The sequence below is a fragment of the Somniosus microcephalus genome, chromosome 5, assembly GCF_052327205.1.
Source record: "Somniosus microcephalus isolate GS21.2 chromosome 5, FLI_Smic_1.0, whole genome shotgun sequence".
NCBI lineage: Eukaryota > Metazoa > Chordata > Chondrichthyes > Squaliformes > Somniosidae > Somniosus > Somniosus microcephalus.
In genome coordinates, this window is record NC_140991.1 from 49,909,238 (window position 1) to 49,921,797 (window position 12,560).

Below are 12,560 nucleotides of genomic sequence, written 5' to 3' on the forward strand. Positions count from 1 at the left end.
AGTTTCCGCCTCAATCTCCAGTGGTGGGGGAATGTTGAAACGCGGCCAGTCACGTATTCTCCATTCAAATGTAAAACTTTTATTTCGGTTAATTTTCACAATGGACCTCGGCCAAATCCAAGTTAGGTTGCGTCCGAGTCAGCGGCTCAATCTCTTTGTTGCTCTCCCCAGTAGAAGTGAAAGCAACCACTTGGTAAAAAAAAACAACCCAAATCATCCAACGCTCCTCCAGCCTGCATCCAGTGCTCCCTTTACTCCCGATGGTTTACGTCAGTCTCTCTGCAGTGTTGCGAAGAGCGTCTTTTTTTTTTGCAATTTTTTTTTCGTCTTTCCCCTCTGATTTTATTGATTTGGTCGCCCTTGTCCAAACGCCCCTCAATCTCGCCCGTCTTTGTTGCAAAGGGGGGTGACCTTGAAATTGATCGCTCCCATCAGTGGTGACAAATATTGTAACCTTTACCTGTACGGTTTAAAAGGCTCTTATTTTTCCACAAACGTGGACAATTTAATTAAGGGTTTCCTTCTCGAGTGTCTTGTGAAAATTAATTATTTAAAAGCAGCAACAATGTGTTTAGGCGATTAACAGTTTACATCGCCGTCGTACGTGTCTTCACACTGTTCCCTTTGGGGAACTGTATGAAGTGGTGGAAGGATTTCTGGCCGCGATTAACGCTCCTTCCGTGACCGTAACCATCTTCGTACCAGCCATTAGGGTGGTTAGTCCTATGGCGGGAGGGTTTTACGGGCTCCCACAACCCATACGAGAGGAGGGGGGGGAACCCGCAAGTATCCCGCTGGATGTCAACCCAGAATTTAGAGCCGGAGCTCCGACTCCACTTACAGTTTACATAGAAACATAGAATATAGGAGCAGGAGTAGGCCATTCAGCCCCTCGAGCCTGCTCTGCCATTCAATGAGATCATGGCTGATCATCCAAATTCAGTACCCTGTCCCTGCCTTCTCCCCATATCCCTTGATCCCTTTAGCCTTAAGAAATATATCTAACTCCTTCTTGAATATATTTAATGAATTGGCCTCCACTGCCTTCTGTGGTAGAGAATTCCACAGGCTCACCATTCTCTGGGTGAAGAAATTCCTCCTCACTCATCTCTGTCCTAAATGGCTTACCCCTTATCCTTAGACTGTGACCCCTGGTTCTGGACTCCCCGGCCATCAGGAACATCCTTCCTGCATCTAGTCTGTCTAGTCCTGTCAGAATTTTATAAGTTTCAATGAGATCCCCTCTCATTCTTCTAAACTCCAGCGAGTATAAGCCCAATTGACCCAATCTCTCCTCATACGTCATTCCTGCCATCCCAGGTATCAGTCTGGTGAATCTTCACTGCAGTCCCTCCATGGCAAGAACATCCTTCCTCAGAAGGCGACCAAAACTGCACACAATACTCAAGGTGTGGCCTCACCAAGGCCCTGTACAACTGCAGCAAGACATCCTTGTTCCTGTACTCTGTTGCGAGCTGAAAGGCCAACAACATTTATTATTTTGAAGCAAAAAACTGTGCTAAAATAGGTGATCTCAGCCATAGGGATACTATTTGACTTTGCCCCAGAGTAGGGAGAGAATGTCAGCCAAGATTCCCACTCTGATCACATCCAGGTACCCCTTTAGAAAGATTGTATATGCATGATTACTGGGTAAGTCAGTATCAGGAATAGCTGTTAAATAGCCTGCAGACACTAATTGTCTAGACCTATACATAGAGTGGCCACTTGGGTGAGCTGCCAGAGGTCTACAATGCCTGTGAAACCTCAGTACTAATTATCGTCTTCAGGTGAAAAGAGCAGCTACATCATGGGAGGGGGAATTCTACTTGGCTGTTTTAAATTTGTATAATTAATTTTAGTGGGGGAAAACCAGGAAGTTAGCAAATTTCACTCTCGCCTGAGTCAGAATGTCGTGGGTTCAAGCTGCACTCCAGGACTTGAACACACAATCTCGGCCAACACATCAATGCTGTACTGAGGAAATGATGCACTGTGGGAGCTGCCATCTCTCGGATGAGATATTGGCTCGTATTTTCCGACCCCTATGGGTGTGTACGAGCTGTGTATACACCCGTAGGGGCCTCGCAAGTGCCGGTTTCAGGCATGCGAAGCGCCTGCGCAAGAGAAGGGCCTCTGCGGGTGGAGAGTTCCGCTTTCTGCAGAAGTTCCGCTTTCTGCAGAACCTCCGCCTGCTGACAACCTTTAAAAATCTAATGCCTGGTAAAAGCAGGTGTAAGACCTGCTTTTACCACCATAAGAGTTTAAAAAAGTTAAAAAAAATATATTTTTAAATCATTTATAATTTTAACAAACGTTTTTTAAAAAGTAAGTTTATTTTTAGCCCCGTTTCAAAAATTTAAATTTTTGTTTAAAATATTTAATTTAATGTAATTTTAACTAATTTTAAACACGTGATTTAAAAATAAATGTATTTAATGTTTTAGTGTGTATTTTGAGTGATCCCCATTCATATTTTTGACAGGTCTAAGCTGAGAGACCTGTCAAGTGTGAAGGGGGTTTCCCTTCCGTTGGTTCCCCATGGCCCACGTGATCCCAGGGACGCTTGCGAACCGCCTGCGCCCCTGGGATACCTGGGCCTCTGCGCATTTCATCGTGGAGAGGCCCAGGAGCGGAAATGTCCGGAGCCCTCGGGTAAGGGCGTAGATTTTTTCCAGTTCGGAGGCATCCGCACGCAGGAAGCCGCCGATCGAAAAATATGGGCCATTAAACTGAGATCCCTGTCTGCCCTCTAAGGTGGACATAAAAGATCCCATGTCACTATTTCGAAGACGAGCACGAGAGAGCTCCCTGGTGTCATGGCTAACATTTATCCCTGAACCAATATCAGTAAAACAGTAAAATTGGTCATTTATCTTATTGCTGTTTGTGGAGCCTTGCTGCGCACAAGTTGGCTGCTGTGTTTCCCTTCATTACAACAGTGACTACATTTCAAAAGTAATTTAATGGTTATGAAGTGCTTTGGGATGTGAAAGGGGATATCGCATGCAAATCCTTTCTTTCAACTCTGGGATTTGGGTCTGTATCAAGTCCAAATTGATGGGATACAGGTCTCGTCTCTCTGCTACTTCTATATGAAATTAGTTTTGGCAGTGTTGATTACGTGGGCATTGGAACATGGAGCTGCCTTCATTTTTCACTGACTCGCCATCCTGTCTTAGAGACACCCCAATGAGGGCTGCTATGTGGCAATGTGGCAGTGGAAATGTGACACTGCTGTCGTAGCATGTTTACTTTTGAAGTTGGAGCTGAGTCACATTTTTAGGGCGGTAGAGATAGTTTTACTTAGCAGCTAGCTGTGCTATGTAATTTAACAAATTTAATCAAATAGATAAGGACTGCGGGGCTAATGTAACATTCAATCATTGGTGAAACACGACTGATACTGCAGTGACAATCCGAGCACCTAAACCTCAAGTATACTTAGTCTAAATTAAAGCTCTGATTATCGGTTCTCTCTTGCTTCTTGTTCCTGCTGCTGGTGTGGCAACAAGGTGCCAGACTAACTTCTTCATTCAAGGACAGCTGTCTGATGCCGATAAACTGTCCCTCTCCCCTCAAAAAAAAAGTTACCAAAAAAAAATACAAATATATAAAAGAAAAAAATGCATCAATCAACAGATGACTAACCCAAGGACTTTTGAATTTGAAGTCAAGCATATTTGTTCTTTTTAAAGAAAGTGAAATGAGGTATTACTGTGGTCTAACATAATGGCACTATTAAACTCTATAGCATATTTTGGAATGTAAGCAGAAATCTTGATGACTGGCCTAAAAAGGTTGCAGTCATGATAAAGCACCAGATGTGTTTTGTCAGTCCATAATTATTGTAATAAATAAATGTTCTTTTCTTTCAGCAGTAGAGTATAATCTATTTGGATCCTTATTGCTTAAATGTGCATACCCTAATACATTTGCTTCCAGGTCCCTGCAAGAGCTACTTCTGAATCAGTCATTAGGAGGTGCACAGTACTTGTCTAAACCTGGACACATTCTATACTGGGTTAATGTGTACTGAATGCGCCAATGTTCACATGCACTAAAGGGAATATCAGTCCTTGGGTTAGTCATCTGTTGATTGATGCATTTTTTTCTTTTATATAGTTGTATTTTTTTTGGTAACTTTTTTGAGGGGCGAGGGACAGTTTATCTGCATCAGACAGCTGTCCTTGAATGACGAAGGTAGTCTGGCACCTTGTTGCCAGATCTCTGCCAGAGCTGCTGTTGAATCAGTCTTTAAGAGGGGCACATGTGCTGCATGGGTTGACTCATAATATGAAGGTGTGGTAGGAGACAAGGTCACTTGGCTGATCAAGCCCATTCCCTCCACAAACTTTATATAATTCTCCTTATTCTCAGTTCTCTCTTCCCCACCCACCCTGCCACCTACTCAGTCTTGTGTGTTAGTCAACCAACCACAGGAAAACGATTAAGAAGATAAAAGCTCTTTGATTTTTCTCCCTGATTTATAGGGAAACTGAGGCAAGCTGCAGAATATTCATTGAGCTCTGCGGCCTATGCTTAACTCTGACTAGTTGTATTCCACAGGGACTTATTCCTAGTCCTAAAAATACATTAGCAGTATTGATACATAGAGTGCTTAATATTTTGTGTCTATCCTTGTAACCTTCATTTCCATCCTTAAACTGATATTTATTCAATTATTGCAAAAAAAATATGGGTCATAAAAATTAACTTTTTTTTCTGGAAATCCATCCTGCATATCTATGGGGAGAAAATATATCCTGATCTTTAGATTTGCTTGAGATAGTTTTGTATTCATGCCCTTTGTTCTGTGTACGCTGACGACACCCAACTCTACCCCACTACCTCTTCTCTCGACCCCTCCACGGTGTCTAAATTGTCAGACTGCTTGTCCGACATACAGTTCTGGATGAGCAAAAATTTTCTCCAATTAAATATTGGGAAGACCGAAGCCATTGTTTTTGGTCCCCGCCACAAACTCTGTTCCCTAGCCACTGACTCCATCCCTCTCCCTAACATCTGTCTGAGGCTGAACCACATATTTGACCCTGAAATGAGCTTCCGACCACACATCCGCAGCATAACAAAGACCGCCTACTTCCACCTCCGTAACATCGCCCGTCTCCGCCCTTGCCTCAGCTCATCTGCTGCTGAAACCCTCATCCATGCCTTTGTTACCTCTAGACTTGACTATTCCAACGCAGTCCTGGCTGGCCTCCCACATTCCACCCTACGTAAACTTGAGGTCATCCAAAACTCGGCTGCCCGTGTCCTAACCAGCACCAAGTCCCGTTCACCCATCACCCCTGTGCTCGCTGACCCACATTGGCTCCTGGTTAAGCAGTGCCTCGATTTCAAAATTCTCATCCTTGTTTTCAAATCCCTTCCTATCTCTGTAATCTCCTTCAGCCCCACAACCTCCCGAGATATCTGCGCTCCTCTAATTCTGCCCTCTTGAGCATCCCTGATTATAATCGCTCAACCATTGTTGGCCGCGCCTTCTGTTGCCTAGGCTCTAAGCTCTGGAATTCCCTGCCTAAATCTTTCCACTTCGCTACCTCTCTTTCCTCCTTTAAGATGCTCCTTAAAACCTACCTCTTTGACCAAGCTTTTGGTCACCTGCCCTAATTGATCCTTATGTGGATCGGTGTTAAATTTTTTGTCTTAAAGTACTCCTGTGCAGCACCTTGGGATGTTTTACTACATTAAAGGTGCTATATAAACACAAGTTGTTGTTGTTGTTGTTGATCATGGTCCAGGTTAACTAATGTGCTTACATCCACATTATTTTTGGATCTTATTTTGAATTGCTGCACTGTACCACCTCAATTTTCAATGAAAATTAGGTCCATTCTTCGAGCTCTGTTATGAAGGGAGGCAAGTCCCCAGATCTCCTTGGTCACCCTCTTCTATGAATGCTGTTCAATGCAGCAATGCTCTTTTGATGTTAAGGCATGTAGAATTGCACACAGTACTTTACAACTCATTGGCAAGACCACAGTTGAGTTGAAGTGCTGAACTGAGTCATCAGGCGAGAAAGTGGACTTGTGCCCAAAATGGGTCCAAATTTAGGTCCGGGGCTTATTGAAATACTGCCACCGAGCAGCAGGTGTCCAAACAGGTGCCTTGCTGCAACTCACTGGTTGTGAGAGGGCGAGAAATCAGCCAATCTCTAGGCCGAGCTGGCTGGCAGGTCAGATCTGCTGGGGAAGTGAGGTGATGCTGGGGAGGGCTTTGAATGGGTGGGCAGCAGGCTTTTGTGGGCCCAGAAGCAGCAACCCTCCTCCCTCCTGGGCCCCAAATTTCTTGGTGGTGGTGGTGGTGGTGGTGGTGGTGGTGGTTGTTGTTTACACTGCATAGATGCGCTAAGCAGGCCTTGGTGGTTGAAGCAACTATTAAAACAAGAACTTTGAAGGTCAAAGTGGAGAAAGGTTCCATGTTAGCAGCAGTTGAACATGGGGTCAATGTGTCCTAAGAGAATCCTATATTGTAATTTGTCATGTTAATGGAATTTTTCCAAAAAAAAAAGCAGTCAGTCCATGAGCACTTTCAGCCCGCTCTCCGGGTTCTCATACTAAAGAGAGCTGTTATACAAGCAAGGTTATTGACCTCTTGAGATATAACAATTAAAAGAGTACGCAGAAGACAGTTCAGTTAACAGCCATCTTTACTTCCAGAAGAATCTCTCACTTAATGCGCTCTATTTCCCATAGTGCATTGCACATCACAACTACGGTAAGCTATGTGGGACAATTCAAATACAACATTCAAAATACACAACATCTCCCCTCTTACATTAGATGTCCCAATAGAACCACAAAAATTTTAAAACACAATAACCTGTTATACCCATGGGGATTATTCTGCCCCAGATAAAGGGTAAGTCTCTGAACTATAAGTTCATACGTATAGGGGCCCGCCGCTCTCTGGTAGGATACCGGTGGTCAACCTGGCTCTCCAGTTCATTGTCTCTCACAGGTGATGTCACCACAGGTGTAGGCGGCTGGGGTGCCTGTATACAGGTCTCCCTTGCTGCAGAGATAGGGGCTGAAGCGGCTGCTTCCTCAGAAGGTGAGCCTCTCGGTGTAGAAGGCGGATGACCCACAGCGTCACCCAATGGCAGATAAACTGCTGTTGGTGGTTCAGTGGGTGTTGCTGCACTTCGTAGAAGCTGATCGGTGTGTCTCTTCCAGACAATGTCCTTGGGTGTCTGTACAGTGTAGGACACTGGACCAATCTGTGCAATGACAGTAGCAGGAACCCACTTAGGTCCACCACTGTAGTTCCGTGCCAACACATGTTCACCTGGACTGAAGACTCTGTCTTTGGAGTGTTGTTCACATCGCTTGATCTGCTTGTCCTGCTGATACTGTACCACGTCTTTCACCTTTGACAGTTTCAGCAGGTCGAAGTTGGTTCATAGCTCTCTTTTGAGCAGTAGAGTGGCAGGTGATGCTTTTGTGGTCGCATGTGGTGTGTTCCTGTAACTCAACAGGAAACTTAGAGAGTGTTTCATGGTCTAAACAAACCTCTCAGCTAGACCATTGGTCGCAGGGTGGTATGGTGCAGCCCTGATATGTTGTACGCCATTCACCTGCAGGAATGTAGCCATTTCTGTGACACCCACTGTGAACCGTTGTCTGAGACAAGTTGCATCGGAGATCCAAATCGTCTGAACACCTCACCTAACTTCTCGATGGTCTTCTCAGCGGTGGTGGACCTCATTATAACAACCTCTGGCCACTTACTGTGCGCATCAACAGCCACCAGGAACATTCTCTCCTCGAATGGACCTGCAAAGTCTACATGAATGCGGTGCCATGCTTCCCCCGGAAAGTCCCAGGGTTGAAGAGGTGCAAGCTGTGGCACATTACGAACTCTCTGACATGAGGAACAGGTTTTAGCTTTGTCCTCAATCTGTCCATCCATACCCAGCCACCAGAAGTAGCTCCTCGCTATTTCTTTCATATGAACCATTCCGCAGTGTCCGGAGTGTAGTTGCTGTAACACTGGTTTCCGTAGCGATGGTGGAATAACCACTCTCCTCCCCCACAGCAAACATCCAGACTGCAGCGACAGTTCGTTTCCCCTTAAGAGATATGGTTTCAGGTTTGGGTCATCGCTGTCAAGCTTGCCCCTGACGATAATGTCCAGCACTGCAGACAACACTGGGTCGTTTCTGGTGTTTAGTCGGAACTGTGTCGAAGTAACAGGTGCGTTCTCCACCTGCCTAAAATAGCAGATGTCCATGCTGCGCGTCATAGGCTTGGTGACAGGCAGCGGCAACCTGGAAAGACCGTCGGCGTTGCCGTGCAGGTCAGACTTGCGATATCTAATGTCAAAGGTGTGTGCAGACAACAGCAGCGCCCACCTTTGCATTCTACTCGCAGCAAGTGACGGAATCCCTGTATGTGGCCTGAAGATGGTCGTGAGAGGGCGGTGATCTGGTAGTAGGGTGAATTATCTCCCGTACAAATATTGGTGAAACTTGCGAACGCCAAAAACGATGCTCAGTGCTTCTCGTTCTATTTGGGCGTAGTTAGTTTCAGCTCTGTTCAAAGTCCTAGATGCGAATGCTATCGGCTTTTCTTCTCCGTTTGGCATGATATGAGAAACGACCGCTCCCACACCATATGACGATGCATCGCAAGCTAACTGTATTGGTAATGAAGGGTTAAAATGCGTCAAAGCCTCTGACTTCAGGGGCGTGTCCTTTGCTGTCATGAACGCCTCCTGGCACTTGTTAGTTCATTCCCACTTCTTGTCTTTGCATAGCAACCAATGCATCGAGGCTAGGTTCGGTATGAACCGTCCATTGTAGTTCAATAACCCTAGAAAAGAATGCAGCTGCTGATATTTTCAGGTGCTGGGGCATCCACGATTGCCTTGGTCTTGGACGGTGCCTTGTGAAGGCCTGTGGCATCGATTGCATGACCAAGGTACTCAACTGATGCCTGAAAAAAATCGCATTTATCCCTGCGAACTCTGAGTCCGTAATCCCTCAGTCTCTGTAGCGTTGCGTCCAAGTTACGCAGATGGCCTTGGTCATCACACCCAGTAACTAAGATACCATCTAAGTAGCACTGGACTCCAGGCAATCCACTAAGGATCTGGTCCATAGCACATTGGAAAAGCGCTGGAGCTGATGTAATTCCAAAAGGAAGTCGACGATACCTAAATAGGCCCTTGTGCGTCACAATAGTCAGAATTTCTCGTGACTGTTTATCCACATGCATTTGCAGGTAGGCTTGACAGAGGTCGATTGTGCTAAACTTCTGGCCCCCAACAAGTCCCACAAACAAATCATCAATATGTGGGAGCGGATATTGCTCCACTGACAATACAGGGTTAACAGTTACTTTAAAATCTCCACATATCCTAACTCCACCACCTTTCTTGAGCACTGGTATGATGGGCGTTGCCCATTCACTCACGCTGACTGGTTCTAGTACTCCGCTTTCAACTAGGGCTTCTAAGTCAGCCTCGACTTTTGGTCTGATGTCATAAGGTATGGGTCGTGCCTTCATGAACTTGGGTTTGCTATCCTGCTTAATACGAAGCTCCACAGTAATATGTTTCATGCTACCCAGTTCTCCATTAAAGACTTCTGCATGTTTCTTTAAGATGGCGGGTAAGCCTGGATCATTGTGTGACATCATGTAGACTGATGACCAGTCTAATTTTATTCTCTCCATCCACGAACGTCCCAGCAGGGAGGGGTAGTCTCCTTTAACTACGTAGAGTGGTAACTTCCTAGTTTGTCCATTCAACTGAACTGTGACCTAAGTGATACCTCTCATGGTTACTCTTTCACCGGTATATGTTTTTAACGCTATGTTAGCTGGCTGAAGTGGAAGGTGCTTTAATGTCTTTTTGTAGACTGTCTCTGACATAAGAGATACTGCTGCCCTGGTATCGATCTGCATTCGCACAGGCTGCCCCCTAGCAAGGGTGAGGCCCAGTAGCCATGCGAATCCCCAGCTACAGTCAGCACGTTCAGTAATAGTTCCTCCTCTGACGTGTCACTTGCCTCTGTTTTGTCCTGTTCTACAGAGCGGACATGCTTCTTTGTCTTTTGTCTGAATGTTTTTTTTCTTCCTTCCGTCTTTGACGTTTTCTCTGTGTCCTTTTTATTTCTGCATGCGCGCTGAATATGTCCCTTTTTACCACAGCTGTGGCAATCCATGTCCACGCACCAGCATGCAGACGCAAGATGCCCCGTTTTGCCACAACGGAAGCATGGCCCTTGGCTCTCTGTTCTTTGTGCACTTTTTCTGTTGCACCCAACTGTTGAGCTTCCTTAGCTGCCAATTCCATGGAAATACTGATTTCAATGGCCTTTTGTAGAGTCAGATTGCTCTCCGTTAATAGTCTCTTCTGTATGGCTTCAGTTCTCATACCACACACTAGCCTGCCTCTCTTTTATACAGGAAACTTTGTGATATCCGGCACCGACGGGACCGAGCTGTTGCCGTCCCATCAAAACTGCCAGACAAAGCAGCGCTAATGTTGAAACATCCGTATCTGGCAACAAACCCTGTTGCTTAGCAACAGCTTCTAAACAGTCGGCCGTACCTTGCAAGCGATGCTGTAGCTTAGCAACAGCTTCAGTGAGACCTTGCAGAGCCTGACTGGTGAAAAAAAAGCAACGAAAAGGAAAAAAAACTAACGAAACGGCTCCTGATTTTTGCCGGTGGATCGAGCATTCCGGACAGTTAACCTCCGGATAAACCAAAGTTTCCTGTAGTATCATTTAGTACGTCATTAAACTCACAGTGCTCTGATCGTCTTTTTAGTGCAGCTACAAACATGGTCACTGTTTCTCCTTCTTCCTGGTTACGCCTGTGGAACCTAAACCTTTCAGCTATAACTAGGGGTTTGGGTGAAAAATGCCCTTTTAGTATCTCCACAATTGCGCTATATTGTTTAGTCCCTGGTTTATCTGGATGCACTAAAGTACGCAAAAGATTGAAAGTCTTTGGTCCCATCACACTTAACAATGTAGGTACTACTCTGTTCCTTCCAATGTCATTTGCTTGTGTGAAATATTCAAATCGTTCTGTGTATGAGCTCCATTGTTCGACATTCCTATCAAACGGTCCAATGTTACCGATAATTCCAGCCATTTTCCTTCTCTCAGGCTCCAAATTATCATTCACTAAGGACCCTTCCAATGTTGAACTCAACTAAAATCACTATCGGTTATTTAGTGCTTCAATTCACAGATCATTTCACAGTTGAATAAATGTCCTTCCCGATTTACTCACTGCTTTTCCTCCCCTTCCTCAAGTCCACGTAAGTTCAGACGTCCTCGTCGCCACTTTTGTTACTGTAAATCTCGAGGTTAATAACCTTGCTTGTATCTGTATATATAAATCGGTCCTTCTGTCCGTCATCGCGTGTGCGCCTGGCGGGCTATGCGCTCGAAAGTTACAGGGCGCACCTACGCGCGCGTTACCTCCAAAGAAAGCTTACGCTTCCGAGACGGTTTTAAGTGTATTTACGTTTCGGCCGGGCTAAAATCGCGCACGCGTTATCCCAAAAACCATCAACATTCCGCTCATTAGCATCTCATTATCCGCTCATTAGCGACAGTGACCTCGAGGTCGACCAATCGTACGGTGGCTTGCTGCCGCGTGCGGCCGGGCCCTCCTACGGTCGAGTGACGGGACGATTGACCAATCCTACGCTTTGGTGACCTGACGGTCGTGTGTGGGCGGGCCTTATCGTTCTGAAACGAGGTGAGTCGCCGCCATCTTGCTTCCATTCTTTTTCCTGCTTTCTGCGTCTTTCTTTTCAAATATACATTTCCACCAAAATAAAATTGAATTTATTAAATTGTTTTTAAAAAAATCACTCATTTGTAAACCTAACCTGAACATTCTTTTTCCTACCTTTCCCCGTTTTTTTCTTAGGCCTCAAAGCCTGCGCCTTTCTTGCCCAGCCAGGCCCGAGCTAGGTGATTGCGCTTCTGCTAAGCTCCTCCCGCCCCCCGCCGTGTCACGTTACCCAGGGCAACGGCGTCAGCCACGAGGGTCAGGGTGCGCGCGCAGCAGGAGCAGGTGAGACGCGGCGTCTCTGTTCCGCGCTCGGCGGGGGGGGGGCGGGGCTCGGCCGCCGGCCGTCTCTCAGAGCCGCAATCGGCCTCGGCCGGGGGGGGGGGGGCGTGGATTGGCCGCCGGCCGTCTCTCCGAGCCGCAATTTGGCTCGGCCGCCGGCCGTCTCTCAGAGCCGCAATCGGGCTCAGCCGGGGGGGGGGGGGCGTGGCTCGGCCGCCGGCCGTCTCTCAGAGCCGCAATCAGGCTCAGCCGGGGGGGGGGGGGGGGCGGGACTCGGCCGCCGGCCGTCTCTCAGAGCCGCAATCGGGCTCGGCCGGGGGGGGGCGGGGGGCGAGGCTCGGCCGCCGGCTGTCTCTCCGAGCCGCAATTGGGCTCGGCCGGGGGGGGGGGGGGCTCGGAGAGCGGGGCTCTCGGCCTGGGCTCCCGCCCCTTCCCCCCCCCACCTTCCCCTTCCCGCTCTTCCCCTTCTCCCCCACTTCGGCCCCTTCTTTCCCC

The 12,560-nt window shown here is 46.9% G+C and overlaps 1 protein-coding gene across 3 annotated transcripts in view; it reads left to right on the forward strand.

The window, feature by feature from the left end:
* Positions 1–12,560, forward strand: part of pfkpa (phosphofructokinase, platelet a) — a 146,056-nt gene that overhangs the window by 929 nt on the left and 132,567 nt on the right. The gene's annotated exons all lie outside the window — the stretch shown is intronic.